At 45.7% G+C, this 17,519-nt stretch overlaps 1 protein-coding gene across 1 annotated transcript in view; it reads right to left on the bottom strand.

The window, feature by feature from the left end:
• LOC140720366 (uncharacterized) overlaps nucleotides 1-17,519 on the bottom strand; it is a 151,027-nt gene that overhangs the window by 6,969 nt on the left and 126,539 nt on the right. Inside the window, exon 3 of the mRNA XM_073035239.1 lies at nucleotides 3,379-3,542. The gene's annotated coding sequence lies outside the window, so the exon portion shown is untranslated. The remainder of the gene's footprint in view (nucleotides 1-3,378; nucleotides 3,543-17,519) is intronic.

Genomic DNA, 17,519 nt, shown 5'->3' on the forward strand with positions numbered 1-17,519 from the left:
AGATGGCGGGTGATAGGGGTAGGGGCAGGGATTGTGGGATGGGAGGGAGAGAATGGAAGAGTAAGAGAACCAGATAGATAGAGGGGAGAGAGTGTGAGAGAAATGAAGAGAGGTATGAGAGAGTGAGGAGATGAAGAGAGACGAGAGAGGAGTACGATTTGTTACTAGAGGAGTAGAGAGAGTGGTGATAGAGAAGGAGAGCATGAGGAAAGGGGTGAAAGAGTGGGAGGCTGGTCGAGTAGCAGTGTAACTGAGAGGGATAGGGAAGAGAAGAGGGGAGGGAGAGTGGCGGTGAAGAAACAAGAATGATTGAGGGGCGATGATAAGGAAGGGGTGAGGGAAAATTGAGACAGTGAGGGAGAGAGGGAGCAAGAAGGGAGGGATGGAGTAGAGGAAGAGGAACTGTGAAGAGGGTGTGGTGAGGGAAATGGGGTAAGTAGCTAGGGGTGAGGGAGAAAGACAAGGAGATGGTATGTCTGATTAGAATTATTAGACTAACTATTTATTTAGTCCCCAGTTGCAGGGTCATTAATCATGTATGCTCACAAGTCACCGAACAAATCCACCGTGGGATTACGGTTCCATGCTGGGAATTATGAGTGTGAGGGTAGCTTGCTGTTCTCGGTGTCGGATGTGGGAGGTCCCGGAGTCTCCTAGCCTCCCGGACGTTCACATCTGCGCCAGGTGCGCCGAGCTGCAGTTCCCAAGGGACTGTGCCAGGGAACTGGAGCTGCAGCTCGATGACCTTCGTCTGGTCAGGGAGAGTGAGGAGGTGATAGAGAGGAGTTACAGGCAGGTGGTCACACCAGGGCCATGGGAGGCAGACAGGTGAGTCACGGTTAGGAGGGGGAAGGGGAAGAGTCAGGTACTAGAGAGTACCCCAGTGGCTGTACCCCTTGACAATAAGTACTCCTGTTTGAGTACTGTTGGGGGGGGAGACAGCCTACCTGGGGGAAGCAACAGCGGCCATGCCTCCGGCACAGAGTCCGGCCCTGAAGCTCAGAAGGGTAGGGAAAGGAAGAGGAAGGCAGTAGCAATAGGGGACTCGATAGTTAGGGAGTCAGATAGGCGATTCTGTGGATGAAGTCTGGAGACCCAGATGGTAGTTTGCCTCCCTGGTGCCAGGGTCCTGGATGTTTCTGATCGCATCCATGATATCCGGAAGTGGGAGGGTGAGGAGCCAGAGGTCGTGGTACATATAGGTACCAATGACATAGGTAGGAAAAGGGAAGAGGTCCTGAAAGGAGAATATAGGGAGCTAGGAAGAGAGTTGAGAAGAAGGTCCGCAAAGGTAGTAATCTTGGGATTACTGCCTGTGCCACGCGACAGTGAGAGTAGGAATGGAATGAGGTGGATGATAACTGCGTGGCTGAGGGATTGGAGCAGGGGGCAGGGATTCAAGATTCTGGATCATTGGGACCTCTTTTGGGGCAGGTGTGACCTGTACAAAAAGGACGGGTTGCATTTGAAACCTAGGAGGACCAATATCCTGGCGGGGAGATCTGTGAAGGCTACTGGGGAGACTTTAAACTAGAATGGTTGAGGGCTGGGAATCAAATTGAAGAGACCGGGAGAGAGGAGGTTAGTTCACAAATAGAGAAAGCTTGTAGACAGTGTGAGGAAATCTAGGAATAATGGTGCATATTACCCTGAAGGTGGAAACTCACGTGGTGGTGAAGAAAGCTTTTGCTATGCTGGCCTTTATAAATCAGAGCATTGAGTATAGGAGTTGGGATGTAATGTTAAAATTGTACAAGGCATTGGTGAGTCCCGATTTGGAGTATTGTGTACAGTTCTGGTCACCGAATTATACGTAAGATGTCAACAGAGTACAGAGGAGATTTATTAGAATGTTACCTGGGTTTCAGCACCCAAGTTACAGAGAAAGGTTGAACAAGTTAGGTATTTATTCTTTGGAGAGTAGAAGTTTGAGGGGGGAACTTCACAGAAGTATTTAAAATTATGATGGATTGATAGAGTTGACGTGGATAGGCTTTTTCCATTGAGTGTACGGGAGATTCAAACAAGAGGACATGAGTTGAGAGTTAAGGGGCAAAAGTTTAGGGGTAACACGAGAGGTAACTTCTTTACTCAGAGAGTGGAAACTGTGTGGAACGAGCTTCCAATGGAAGTGGTAGAGACAGGTTCGATATTGTCATTTTAAAAAAATTGGATAGGTATACGGACAGGAAAGGAATGGAGGGTTATGGGCTGAGTGCAGGTCAGTGGGACTCGGTGAGAGTAAGCGTTCGGCACAGACTAGAAGGGCTGAGATGGCCTGTTTCCGTGCTGTAATTGTTATATGGTTTTACCGTGTACGATTCTGGTCTCCATATCTGACAGCGGGGAGTTTTAACACATATGGGGACCAACTGCAACTCAACCCCAGCTGATGCGGGTGTTTCTCCTGTTCAGGTGGCGGTGAGGAAGGTGTTAATCTCGGGTTTGTGTAAATCGAGGACCAGTTGCAGTGGGAAAGGGCCGGGACCGAGCCGGACAGCTGGAGGCTCCGGGCTCTCCAGTCTTGCATCCCTGGATTTAGTTTTGCACTGAGTCGGGATTGCGGTATCAGTTTGCTCTGGTTCCCCAAGCTGGGAGGGTGGATGTGGGTGAAGGGGGCCTGTCTATGTGTCGGTGTGGGGTGAATGGTCAGAAGGGTGTGGGGCCACTGGCGGGACGGAGGGTGGTTGGGGTACTGTGGGTTATCGGAAGTAACATGACCTGGGTGGATGGGCAAGGGGTAAATTACGTTGTCAACGAGGGTGGATCTGGTCCACTGGATCAGACAGCTCAGCTCGCGTGTCCTTTCAGGAGGCCACAATTCTCTCATCATCTTAATCACTGACTAATCTTCCTGTTAACACTGAGTTTGTTACAGAGCCCCAGGGTCTGGGAATGGCTGGGTGGTAGGAGGCAGAGGGTGATGGTGAGAGGCTGTTTCTTGGACTCAAGTCCCGTGCTTAGTGACGTTTCCTGAGGTTACGCCCATTGCTACTTGTCATCTATGTCAATAATCTGGTTGAGAAAGTACAGGGTATGGGTAGAGAGTTTGCAGCAAGTTCAAACAATTAATCTTTTTGAAAGGCAGTCAGCATAAACACTCCCCTCTCTTTCCCTCTCCCCACTCAGAACTGACCAACAGCTACATCAGAGGATGCAAGATCTTGAACTGAGTAACCACTGTGAGGGAATGGGAGTGGTTTTAAAGGGCTGGGCTGCTGGAAGCACATTACCAGACCTGGAGTGATTGCAACTGGGTCTGACAGAGGCATAACTGGTACTTCTGGGCACATTCAGTCTCACTCCAACCATTTCCTACCTTCCCTTACACAGGTACGTAATGTCTAAAGGACCAGTGTTTGAGTAAACGAGACTCACCAAACTTTCTCCTGACTGAATCAATGGAATCTCCGAGTCAGATGGGTTCTCTCCAGTTGATGCTCTCAATCCTCGGGCTGGTTCACTTGTTGCTGTTCCCTCGTCTTCAGTCGTGGTTTGCCTCCAGTTGGGGTTTTTCTTCAAATAAATCTCTCACCACAGGTCTAACTTTAACCAGAGAGACAATGAAGCACATTAATAATGAAAAGGAGAACTAAACATTTCTGCGTAATGTTACTAAGAACAAAACGTACTGAAATTTAAACACTGAAGGCAGATTTAATGATCTCAGTGAACAATCTTTTATTGTCCCTCACAGGTCACAGAATGATATGGGATAGGAAGGAGCCATCATTCTGTCATGGTAAGACATAAGACACAGGAACAGAATTAGGTAATTCGATACATCTGGTCTGCCCACCATTCAACCATGGCTGATTTTTATTCCAACACCATATTCCTGTCTTCCTCCTGTAACCCTGAATCTACTTAGCAATCATGAATATATTAATCTGTCATAAATATACCCAAATGGCAGCCTCAACCATTTTTCTCATCTGAGTTTTAAGGGGAAGCATCTTTATTCTGAGACCGTGCTGTCAGATCACAGACTCTCTGTCTAATGGAAACATCCTCTCCATGTCCACTGTATCCAAGCTTTTCAGCATTCGGTAGGTTTACTTAACCATACATCCCTCCACCACCCCCACCGCCCCTCTGAACTCCATTGAGCACAGGTCCAGAACCATCAAATGCTCCTCATACATGACGCCAATCATTCCTGAGATTATTCTTGTAAGCCTTGTTAGCAACAACTGCACTGTACACATTTCCAGGAATAACAGTCAAATCGGTTCCAGGATAATTTACAGGGAAAAGTTGTGCTTTCTATACTGTTCTACTATCACATGTGCTGGCGCGTGGCCGAGTGGTTAAGGCGTTGGTCTAGTGATCTGAAGGTTGCTAGTTCGAGCCTTGGCAGAGGCTGCGTGTGTGTCCTTGAGCGATGACACCAGTGCCAAGCTGTATGGGTCCTAATGCCCTTCCCTTGGGCAACATCAGTGGTGTGGAGAGGGGAGACTTGCAGAGACTCTAACGGAGGCCTACAAACTATCACAGCCATTTTCATTTCCAGGTTAAAACAGGTCCATTTCATGAAATATAAACCAAGAAATAAAAAGAAACTGGAATTACCAGAAACACTCAGCAGGTAAGGAACAGCTTACAATACAATTCAATTAATAACATTTCATCAGAATGACTTCAAACATTTTCAGTTTTTAGTGCAGATCTCCAGCACAGCTGCCTGATTTCCACTGTGTGATTTCCAAACACAGTTTGAACACCAAACTCATGGGTCTATTTCTACTGTTGTAAACTCACAGCCTCTCCCTGTGAGGATGAAATGGGAACTCATCCTCTCCTCAGACTGGCAGTCATTGCTTCCAAAGGAACTCCAGAAACAAACATCTGATCCCAGACCAGAAATACTCACTCAACACCTCACAAGCCCAAGCAGCTCAATCCCTGGGTCCACTTTACCTGGATCAAAAACTGTTATATCCCAGGACCCAACCTCACAATCACACAGCTGAATCTGCCACTCACCGACCCTGAGAGTCTGACACATCGTCGCCACATCTCACACTGGGTAGTGCAATCCGGGATTTCACCACAACCAATGTCCAGCTGCTCGAAATTTCTGCTTCATTGCAGAACGAGCATCCAGCCCCATCTGTAGAAGCTCAAACCAAAGTCAAAGCCAAAACACCAACAGTTCCATTTGTCTGGAATGCCGATCACAGGATTAGAGCCCAAGCACCAACTCTCCCAGTACTCTTTGCTGCCAGTAAAATGCTGCTGTGTGTCAGTCCGTCACTGTTCATAAACTAGCACCTCCACACCAATACACAACAGAACTGGGACCTGATGACCCTCCGGCATTCCAGCTAACAAAAACCGATTCTGGAAATGACTCAGCGAGGCCAAAGGTACAAAAGAACACTTCACAATGAAGACAAGGGTTGGAAGAAAGATTGCTGATATATAACATTGAGGAGGTGGGGTACAAGGCGGACTGAGGATGACCCAGATGGTTGATGTATATCACTGAAGTGGGGCTGAGGGATGTGAGGAGACTGGACAGAGGTTGGACAAGATGAGCAGATGGAACCAGGTGGGAGAAGGGATCAAGGACGATCACTGATGGTCCTCCAGCAACACATAGGTACTGAATGAATAGTACATACATACATACATAGTACAAAAGATTCTAAAATGACAGAATTAGCAAAAACAACAAGAACTTTGCCAGATATACTTTGACCATCACCAAATTTTTATCAGCACACCATAGAAAGTTTCCCATCTGGACACTTCACGCTTTGCACGGTAACTACTCTGACGTGACTGCGAGGAACGGCAGAGACCTTTGGATACAGATCGGCACATTACAGAAACCATCTTACCCCCGAGACTTCCCAGTCCCTCGGTAAAGCACGTTCTCCTTTCTCACCCACCGCAGTCCGGGTGAAGACACAACAACCATAAAGCTCCAGGACAAATGTGAGGAGCCTCAGGAAGCGAGATGAGTTGGAGGATGAGTGACCGCCCATCTGGAGATTGTGAACATGCACAAAGAGATCGTTACATCTGCGGTTAAATGGGAGGGGCAAATAGGATCACATGACTGGTGGGGTCTAACACCCCAGGCATAGACTCCAGCTTCCCAGGACTCTGTGGAAATAAACAAACTTGCCCCTCACATTTCCTCTCTGTCCACTCTATCTATTCCTCTCGTAATCTTATAAACGTCCATCCAGTCTCACCCCAGCCTGCGCCGCTCTGGAGAAAACAACACAAGTTTGTCCAGCCTCTCGTTATAGCTCATGCCCTCTAATCCAGGCAGTATCCTGGTAAACCTCTTCTGCGCCCTCTCCAAAGCCCCGACATCGTTCCGAGAATGGGGAAGACCAGAACTGTATGAAACACTCCAGATGTGGGCTAACAAGTTTTACAAAGCGGCAACACAACTTCATGAGTTTTGAACTCAGTGCTTCAACTAATAAAGACAACCACGCCATTTGCCTTCTTAACCACCCGATCAATCTGTGCAGTCTCTTTCAGGGAGCGATGAACTTGGAGTCTAAGATCCCTCTGATCATCGACACTGTTCAGGGTTTTGCATTTAACACTGTACTGTCTCATACATTCAGGGGTGCAGTGCTACCAGAGCTCACCGGAGAGCCGCTCCGACACTTCTGTAAAAAAGTCAAAATAAACAAGCACGGAATTTAACAACCCCGGATATTAAATAGAGGGAATTTTACTGAAGCGGGGGTGTTGGCTGGTGGGGAAAAATACCACTAATAACATTACGATATTTGATCGTTTTTGTTGAAATCCTGGAGCTGTGACTGTTTTTTATTTAGGTATTTGTGAAATTCCTTCTCGCTCGATCCGTTGTCCTAGGAAGCTGGGAAATACCTGCACAGAAGTGCAAGCATTTTTCTGCTCTTTCCAATGGATACCATTGGATTTCAGGACGGAGCTATATTAAGCAAGGAATGAACATCGAAACCTAAGTTTTAAATTCGAAAACAATGAAAGAAAAATTCACTGCTCGCTTATCTTCGTCCTGATTTTGATCAAATACACAAGCTAATCATCCAAAATCCTCTTCAACACCTGGATAAATTTAGTTTTGTTTTACAAGCCAAATGGAAAAAAAGACATTTCTAGGCTTTAAGCTAATTTTATGTCATTTCAACTATCATTAATAGCAGATCAACCCCTTGGCCTCGCTCCACCAACTGTAGCTGATGGGAAAGAGGCTCTTTTTCTCTTTGTGTTGATAGGAAAAAGAGTAATTTAGTGAGGCAATGAATGAGACAAAACACATTTCCAAACCTCCCAAATGGTTGCTCTCCTCCCCTGTTAACATTTATCACTTCCAAAATACCAAATTTTCTATTCGTATAGATGCGATAATAATTTATGTAAAGATTCAAGCTTCTTTAACTTTTTATATATTTAAAGACTAAACAGGATCTATAAAGGTTTAACCATGTAACACCCAACGTGTGACGATATTGTGAGTATCGACACTCACAGGTACACTTCCCGTCCAACCATTTCTCCGAGAGAAACTGTACGAGGCAGAGTTGCCAACTTACCACTTTTGAGACTAATATTCACCAATATTCGTGGCTTTAGCAATAGTTCATCAGAGGTTCTTTTTTCATACATGATTACTTGGTTCCAATTTAGGTCGCTTAAAGTGTAAAATAAATGAATTGCTTTATTTCTGTTATTTTTATACCTCTGAGGAACACTGCTAAGCGCTGCGGGCCCTGCCGTCTGCTCTGACTCAGTCATATTAGTGAGGCTACATCTGTGGTGGTTCGTGGATTACTCGCTAATCCTAAAGTAAATTTTTCTCACTAACAACCCTTTGGCTTCTAAGCAAACAAAGTTATTTTACTTGCTTGATAATTATATTCTATGATAATCAGTTAAGTGCAACCATGCAATACTTTGTCATATTATTAAGCATTATATGCTTAATTGTACCAGTTATACACTGAAATGTAGTGATAGGCTGTAATCTTGTTAATGTCTTAACTATCACTATATTTCTGTGGAGCTCTGGAATTCATATATTTCTTTCATCTTGGTTTACTGCTTGACATTATAGGAAACCCGATATCTGTCACACCCAATTTGTGTACCTGCACGAATGGGGCAAGGCAGATGCCCAGTACATGAAATGAACAGGTACACAAATTGGGTGTCACAAACTTGGGGTGATTGATAAGTTCGTGACCCAAGGTGGAAGGAGTCAATTTTACAAAACCTAGCAATTTTCAATTATGTGAAACAGAAATACCACAAAAGTTATTAACTTCAAACTTTCTGCATAATCATTCAAAGATTTGAACGATACGTGCAGGTACCGAGAGCTGTATAACTTCAGGCCTTCTAACTTAGGCCACGAACTTATCAATCAACCAACCTACTCCCCCCGTGCAGCTCCGGCAGCTAAAAAATTGCCACTGCACCCCTGCTCCAGCCGTCCGGCAGAGCTCGGGCCCGGCCCTTTCCCAATGCAACCGGCCCACATTTACACAACACCGGGATCATTCCCTACTCACCCCTGCTCGAATCAGAGAACCGCCAAACAGCGGCAGTCCGCACCGCGCATGCGTTAAGCAGGCGTTTCTCCGCAGCGCCACCGGTGGCCGGAGGTCTGCTAATCGTTGCCGACGGCCGGAGATCCGCACAGCGCCACCAGTGGCCGGAGATCCGCACAGCGCCTCCGGAGGCCGGAGGGACAACGCAGAGGTAAATCACAAACACGCCAAAGTCTGCAGATTCTGGAAATCCAAAGGAACACAAACAAAATGCTGGCCGAACACAGCAGGCCGGGTAGCAACGGGAATGGAAATCGGAATGAAAATGTTTGGACACCGGGAAGTCCCGCTTGGAGCGGATAGTTCAAAGGTTAGTTTATTATTAAAGCAGGTATCCATAAACAACTGAGTTTTTTTTCTTCTCCAGAGAACCACGAAACAAAGAAAAAGCATGAAAGTCGTTCACAGGGAAAAATCAAACCTACCCCACCCCCCGGATCAAGAAGAACGGGATCCCAATCTTCAAACCCCAAAAACCACATCTCCCGCACAAAAGGGAACAATAATATCGACCCCCGAAAAAAACACTCCTACCCCGCACAACTGCAGAGGAGCCGGTGTCACCAGTGTAGAGGCGGCCGCATCGGGAGCAGCGGACACAACAGGCGACCCCGGAAGATTCACAGGTGAAGTGTCGCCTCACCTGGAAGGATGTCTGGACAACGGAGAGAGTTCGGCCGTCCGGCCCTTTCAATGTGACACCCCGAACTCCACATCAAATCCGTCCAAACGAATCTGGGTGAACTTTAATGACCAATAAATATAATTCCTCTCAGCGATCAGCTGTCTGAATGATCCCCTGACTCTGAGAGGAAGGGGTATCTGTGGTCCACACTGTCAGGGTGTTGAGTTTACCAGGAGACAAAGACTGCAGGGACGAGAGGTTCTCTGTTGACTAATACACTGTGTGGGGACCCCGCTGGCAATTCTGGTGTTGTGACCCGAATCGAGACAAACACCACGCTGCCCATTCCACCAACAACACGGCACAGCCGGACACATAACAGGGGACTTTACATCTCACAACACTGGATTCAGTGATGAAACCCGTGATTAATGTTGTTGTCCCACTGAAAACTCCATTAAGGTGCTTTTAAATGCCCGCGCTCCCCCACAGGTGACGTCACACAGCTCCCCCCCACGTGCCTGACGTCACACATGGGCTCCCCACACCGGGATCTGTCCTCACGTGCGCGGTGTCTTACGTCGCCCACGCGCTGCTGTGCTCGACACAGTGAAATAGTGACAGGGTTGGGAGGTGAATGGTTGGGGCAACACGGGGCTGCAGAAGATGGAAATTAATTCCATAGAGGATGAACAAAGAGGTTACAGAGTATTTGTTATAGAGAGTGCAATGAAGATTCACCTGACTGATCCCTGGGGTGGTGGGGTCATCATATGAAGAAAGATCAAATGTGACAACTCTTTCATTTAGAGAATCGAGGACTGAGAGGTGAATATATTGAAATGCACAACATCATTACCGGCTGAACCAGGGATCCCAGTCTCTGAAACAGGGATGGACTGTCTGGGACTGAGATGAGGGGAAATGTCTCCACTCCGAGGGTGGTGAATGGAAAGAAACATGTGGATAAGAGCAGCCGCCATCTTGTTGATGGTTACAGGAGCCGAATGGCCACCTCCTGCTGTTTCTCCCTTGATGTTTCAGTGTTCCTGTCCACTGAGTCCGGAGGAATGTGAATAGAAATTAGTGTTTATAAACACAGAACTGATTTAAATGAAACGTGAACATTTCCTGTTTGGGTCTGAATTATGTTTTGGACCTGGATGGGAATTGAGCCAGTGACTCTGTGACCTGGAGGTGGAGGGAAAGGGATCGGGGAAGATATGGTGTGGAAAAATAATCATGTATCTGGGGTAAATATGGAATAATGTGGGGAATGCGGCGGATGGGTCGGGCAGTGTGTGAAGGGTGGGAAACGGAGTCAACGGTTCAGGTGGGAGACCCTCCACCCGTCACGTGATCCCGTTTCCTGTTCATGTTTTTCTGCAGCATCTGCGGGTCACTGCTCTACGTGGACGTGTAGCTTCATCTTTCCCCGTTCAGACAAGTCAGTGAGATCCGGATCTGTCACATCCTCTCGTTGTGGGTGGACAATGTTTCTTTTCTGCAATATTTTCTGCATGTTTCATTCACTGTTTCGACGTGCTGAAGTGCTCCCAATGTTTCTGGGTGTCTGACCCATTTATGTCAGAATTTAGCCATTTATATTTATCTGAGCTTCTCATAAATGTGTAAAGTTTAATTCAGCTTCACTTCAGAATTACCAAAGCAACAACCCAGTCAGTCAAATAGTTCCACACAATTAAGATATTTTATTATATCTTTAATTTTTTTTTCTATTTTTGTACTATATATATATGTATATTCTTATTTTAAATCACAATTGTTAAAAAACTATTGTTATGAATTATGTTCTACTACTACGGCAGGGACAACAAATTTCATGACACATGCCGGTGCTATTAAACCTGATTCTAATATTGATATGGGATACCCACTACCGGTCACCTGATCCCAGTTACCGCAGATCGTAATGTGATATTGAAGCATTTTCCATATATTTGCTTTCCACAGAAATGACAACAGTTCAGTTTCCTTCTGCGGTTCCAGAGCAGAAGCTCAGTCTGTCTAACATTTCCACACAATTAAAATGGGAAATTTGTTTATCATCATCATGTACTGAGCTACAGTGGAAATCTTGCCTGATGTACCATCGACACAGACAGATACATTACAACAGTATATTGAGCTGATATACGACAAAACAATAAAAGCATTAAGGCTGCAGAGAAAGTGCAGTGCAGATAGACATATGGTGCAGGGTCACGTCGAGTTACATTATGAGGTTGAGTCCATTTTATCATTCATTTGGCTTATAACCACAGACAGGAAGCCATCCTTTAGCCTGGTGTTACGCGCTTTAAGGCTTTTGTATCTCTTCCCCGATGGGGGAGCGGGTTTGCAGCAAAAATGTCCAGGTAATGAGGTTCTTTGAGTACATGGCCAGCTTTTCCAAGGGAGGGGAAGTGTAGGAAGAGTCCATGGAGTGGAGGCTTGTTTCTCTGATGTTCTCTGCTCTCCAAAGTTCTCTGCAGTTCCTTACAGTCATGGGCAGAGCAGTAGCCATACAAAGGCGTGAAGTATCAACAAGGAGCTCAAAGACCTCGGCCTTCACCCTGTCTTGTGTAGCTGGATCCTGGACTTACTGTCAGATCCCCAGCAGGTAGTAAGGGTGGGATCCATCTCCTCTGTCTCTCTGACCCTCAGCACACATAACCCATAGGGTTGTCTCTTTGGCCCTGTCTTTTACTCTTTGTGCACCCATGACTTGTGTTGCCACCCACAGCTCCAATCTGCTATTTAAATTTGCTGACAGCACTACATTGATTGGCCTAACCCGAAATACTGATAACAATCAATCAAATGCCTTCTGACAAGGCTCGGTCCAAACAAACTTTTCACCCTTCTTCAGGAGATTGGTCAAAGGAAGAACAATAGCGGCAAAGTTCTTACAGAACTTACGATAATATCCATCCATTCCCAAAACCTTCTAAGAGCCTTCTTAGCAGTCAGAATAGGAACTTGAGAAATTGCCTGGACTTTTGCCCGAACAGGAGCCAACTTGCTTTGACCAACATCATAGCCAAGACAGGTCACACTGGCATGGCCAAATTCACTCTTAGCCAAGTTAACTGTAAGGTTGTCCTAGGAAAACCTGTCAAATAGCTTTCCTACTGCAGAGATATGCTCTTCCCAAGTGCCACTCCCTGTAACTAAGTCATCAATATAGGTATCTGTGTGTTCTAACTCTCGAATTACAAAATCAATCATTCTCTGGGATGTTCCTGGAACATTTTTGTATTAAGATATTGTATTCACACAAACCAGATGGAGTCACAAATGCAGAAATTTCTCTACCTCTGTCCGTCAATGGAACACACCAATACCCTTTCAACAGATCAATCTTTGTAAGAAATTAGCTTTTCCAGCCTTATCAATGCAATCATCCACCCTAGGGATAGGATAGGCATCTGTTTTTGTTACTGCATTTACCTTTCTATAATCAGTGCAAAATCTAACACTACCATCAGGTTTGGGCACAATAATGCAGGGTGACTCCAATCTCATTCTGAAGGCCAAATAATACCATTCTCCAGCAGATACTCAATTCCCTGGTCAACCAGTTTACACTTTTCTATGTTCATGCGATATGGGTGTTGTTTAATCAGTTTGGCTTGACCAACATCTACATCATGTTCTGCGACCGTGGTTTGCTTGGGGACATCGGGAAATAAATCTTTAAACTTCAGAATTAATTCCTTCAGCTGTTGTTGTTGCTTTGGCTGCAGATGAGACGACTTGTTAGCAATGTTTTCTGGAACCACCGAGTTAATTGGCCTAACTGGGACAATGTTTGGATTGTAAAAAGTCTCAGACGAGTCAATTGTTTCATTCTCAGGGTTGCCAGTTTCATTTGTTTTGACAACAACACACACAGATGGTACCTGCCTGTCAAAAAAAGCTTTATCATATTTATGTGTACAAGTCAGCTGGGAGTTTTACTAACATAATTCACATCATTATTTTGGGAGACTATTTCATACGGTCTATTGAATTTCGCCTGAAGTGGATTTGTCAACATAAGGCAAGCAGCTTATCTCCCACCTGGAATTTTCATTCGCAAGCCCGCTTATCAAACCAACACTTCATTTTGTCTTGAGAAATCTTTAAGTTTTTTCTCGCTAGACTACAGGCTTGGTGTAGTTTATTATTGAACTTCAAATCATAGTCTAACGAGTTAACATCAATCCACCGTTCCTTTTAACAAGGTCAAAGGTCACTCTGCAACCAAATACAAGTTCAAATGGAGTAAAGCCCAGTGATTCCTGTACTGACTCTCTTTCTGTGGACAAAAGCAAATGTATTCCTTCATCCCAGTCTTTTCCATTTCCAACACAATATGTCTTAATCATTGTTTTGAGGGTAGAATGAAATCTTTCTAAAGCCCCTTGTGATTCTGTATGGTACACAGATGATGCAATTTGTTTTGCTCCCAGTTCAGAAACTACCTGCTGGAATAATCCAGATGTAAAATTACATCCTTGATCAGACTGGATTTCTTTAGGCAAATCGAATAATGTGAAAATCTTGGTAAGAGCCTTCGCCACAGTTTTAGCTTCAATATTTCTGAGAGGTATTGCCTCTGGGAATCTGGATGCAGTACACATAATGGTTAGCAGATACTGATGGCCAGCTTTAGTCTTTGGCAATGGGTCAACACAATCCACTATAACTTTGGAAAAGGGTTCACCGAATGCAGGTACAGGCCACTGGGGTGAGCTCATTCGGTTTACCCACAACTTGACAAGTGCCTTTTGGAAACTCTTATTCAGGGTAAACATAACTTTATGAGTTAAAGCAAACTGATCTGCTAATCCAGCAGATTCCTGCATAGTGGCAGCATCATTTCCATCTAAATACGTCTTTATGTCATCAGGGACGCACCTTCTGAATTCTTCAATTAAAACCAACTCTTTCAAGCTGTTAAAATCATCATTTACATGTTCAGATGTGCACCAGCGGTCAATGCACACAAATTTCTCATAAGCAAATTCCGTATGTCTGGTTCACAGATTTCTTCAAATTTCTAAACTCTTGCCTGTCTGCTTCTGGGACCAACTCGTAAGCTTTGAGCACAGCCTGTTTCACTATGTCATAATGTGTGGTGCGTGGCCATGTGGTTAAGGTGTTGAACTAGCGATCTGAAGGTCATGAGTTCGAGCCTCAGGCGAGGCAGCATGTGTGTCCTTGAGCAAAGCACTGAACCACACACTGCTCCTGCACATTGATAGCCCAGTGGCGATGATTGGGGAAGCATAAATAAATAAATCATAAGCTGCTTCAGCAACTGTCAAAGCAGAATAGGCTTGCTAAGCCTTCCCCTTAATTACACTTTGTAAGAGAATTTTCTTTCTGCTTTTCTGCCTCTCCAGCCTGAAACTGCCTCTGCCTTTCCGGAGCCTCCATCTTCAATTTTTCAACCTTGTACTGGAGCTCAAGCTCACTAGGTTTACTTTCAGGAAACACCTCCAACTCCTCCACTTTAAATACACCCTCAGATACATAATGTTCAGCTATTATCCTCTGCATCTGTGCCCTCCTCATTGTCAATTTCACCTTAGCAAGTATTAACGTTTTAGCAATGCTCAATCCTTCTGGTGTCCTCTAATGCCTGAGAGGTTCACACTTCCAGATATCTATCAACATCCATTGCTGCTGGTTTTCCACACACAAATAAATCAAAAGGGATTTCCCCAATGAAATCGATAATAAATCAATCCTTAAATTTGTTCATATCCCAGATGCAGGCCCCATTTTGTTACAAACCGTAACGCTTTAGAAACGAACCAGCAGCAACAGACTACCCCCAGTGGCCACACATTTTAATTCCATGTCCCATTCCCATTCTGATATGTCTATCCACGGCCTCCTCTACTGTCAAAATTAATCCAAACTCAGGTTGGAGGAACACCTTGTATACCGGCTGGGTAGCCTCCAACCTGATGGGATGAAAATTGACTTCTCTAACTTCCGTTAATGCCCCTCTTCCCCTTCTTACCCCTTCACTGACATATTTAATTGTTTGCCTGTTGTCCATGTCTCTCTGGTGCTTCCCCCCCACCTTTCTTTCTCCCGAGGCCTCCTTTCCCTTCTCCAGCTCTGTATCACTTTCGCCAATCACCTTTCCAGCTCTTAGCTTCTTCCCACCGCTTTCAGTCTTCTCCTATCATATCACATTTCCCGCTCCCCCCACTACTTTCAAATCTCTCAGTATCTTTCCTTTCAGTTAGTCCTGACAAAGGGTCTCAGCCTGAAACGTCAACAGTTCTTCTCCTTATAGATGCTGCCTGGCCTGCTGTGTTCCACCAGCATATTGTGTGTGTTGTTTGAATTTCCAGCATCTGCAGATTTCCTCGTGAGTGTTATGTGTATAAATGTGTATAAATATAACTCCCAAACTATTGAGTTCGTGGGAAACAAGGCTTGGAGTCTTGAGATGGTAAAGTATGAAAGTTCAGTTCCACCACAGAATAGGTGATGAGAGAGATATTTGTAATCCAGGGTAAATGTTGAGAGAAGGCAATTATGTCGTATTCCACAGGTTCCATGGTGGTAAAACGAGACCAACAGTCGCTGTAGATTTTATCTGTCATCCTTCCAAATCCACATACTAATTATCACCCGAATTGTCTTGTCATAAGGGGTATCATCTTCAAATGAATTACCACACCACAGCCAGGCAAGGGTTAACACACAAGTGGTCTCCACAGGATACCCCGAATCAGATCCACTCCTATGGATCAAATAAGGTGACAACCACACATTCGATGTACGGTGAATCGATAATTAACCCACCCTTGTGGGCAAAGGAAAGTTCCAAACAGTGACCCTTGGCCACTAGTTCCCTGGTTTTGATCCTTCCATTTTTCCTCCGTCTCCGTCTGACTCTGAGTGTCTGTGTCCTCGGTTAAAACTAAACAAGCTGCACGCGATGTAAACAAGCTGCAAGTCAGACTGATTCACCTTCTTAATCTCTCTCTCTTAAAATGACAGTCCACAGCAAACGAAACCCAGGGATTCATAACAACGGCCCGTCCCCACTGTGAACAGACTGGTGTGCCAGTAGGTGGGAAGACTGAGTGAATCCTTTCCCACATTCTCAGCAGGTGAACGGCCTCTCTCTAGAGTGAACTCGCTGATGTTTCTGTAGGGTGAATGACTGAGTGAATCCCTTCCCACAGATTGAGCAGGTGAACGGCTTCTCCCCACTGTGAACTCGCTGATGACTCTGTAGGTGGGATGACTGATTGAATCCCTTCCCACATTCTGAGCAGGTGAATGGTCTCTCCCCAGTGTGAATTCGCTGGTGTCTCTGCAGGTTAGCTAACCGAGTGAATCCCTTCCCACAGACTGAGCAGGTGAACGGCTTCTCCCCAGTGTGAACTCGCTGATGTACCAGTAGGTTAGATGACACAGTGAATCCCTTCCCACAGACTGAGCAGGTGAACGGCTTCTCCCCAGTGTGAACTTGCTGATGTCTCTGTAGGGTGGATAAATGAGTGAATCCCTTCCCACAGACTGAGCAGGTGAATGGCCTCTCCCCAGTGTGAACTCGTAGGTGATCCTGTAGGGTGGATGACCGAGTGAATCCCTTCCCACAGACTGAGCAGGTGAATGGCTTCTCCCCAGTGTGAACTTGCAGGTGATTCTGTAAGTTAGCTAACCGAGTGAATCCCTTCCCACAGATTGAGCAGGTAAATGGCTTCTCCCCAGTGTGAACTCGCTGGTGACTCCGTAGCTGGGATGACCGAGTAAATCCCTTCCCACAGACTGAGCAGGTGAACGGCTTCTCCCCAGTGTGAACTCGGTGATGACTCTGGAGGGTGGATGACTGAGTGAATCCCTTCCCACATTCTGAGCAGGTGAACGGCCTCTCTCCACTGTGAACTCGCTGATGACTCTGTAGGTGGTGTGATTGAGAGAATCCCTTCCCACAGACTGAGCAGGTAAACGGCTTCTCCCCAGTGTGAACTTGCTGGTGTACCAGTAGGGTAGATGACTGTGTAAATCCTTTTCCACAGACTGAGCAGGTAAACGGCTTCTCCCCAGTGTGAACTCGCTGGTGTACCAGTAGGGTAGATGACTGTGTAAATCCTTTCCCACAGACTGAGCAGGTGAACGGCCACTCCCCAGTGTGAACTTGCTGGTGACTCTGTAGGTTGGATGGATCAGTGAATTCCTTCCCACACTTTGAGCAGGTGAATGGCTTCTCCCCAGTGTGAACTCGCTGGTGAGCCATTAGGTCAGATGACTGAGTGAATCCTTTCCCAGAAATTCAGCAGATGACCAGCCTCTGCCCAGTG

Source organism: Hemitrygon akajei, unplaced genomic scaffold, assembly GCF_048418815.1.
Source record: "Hemitrygon akajei unplaced genomic scaffold, sHemAka1.3 Scf000041, whole genome shotgun sequence".
NCBI classification, from domain to species: Eukaryota; Metazoa; Chordata; class Chondrichthyes; order Myliobatiformes; family Dasyatidae; genus Hemitrygon; species Hemitrygon akajei.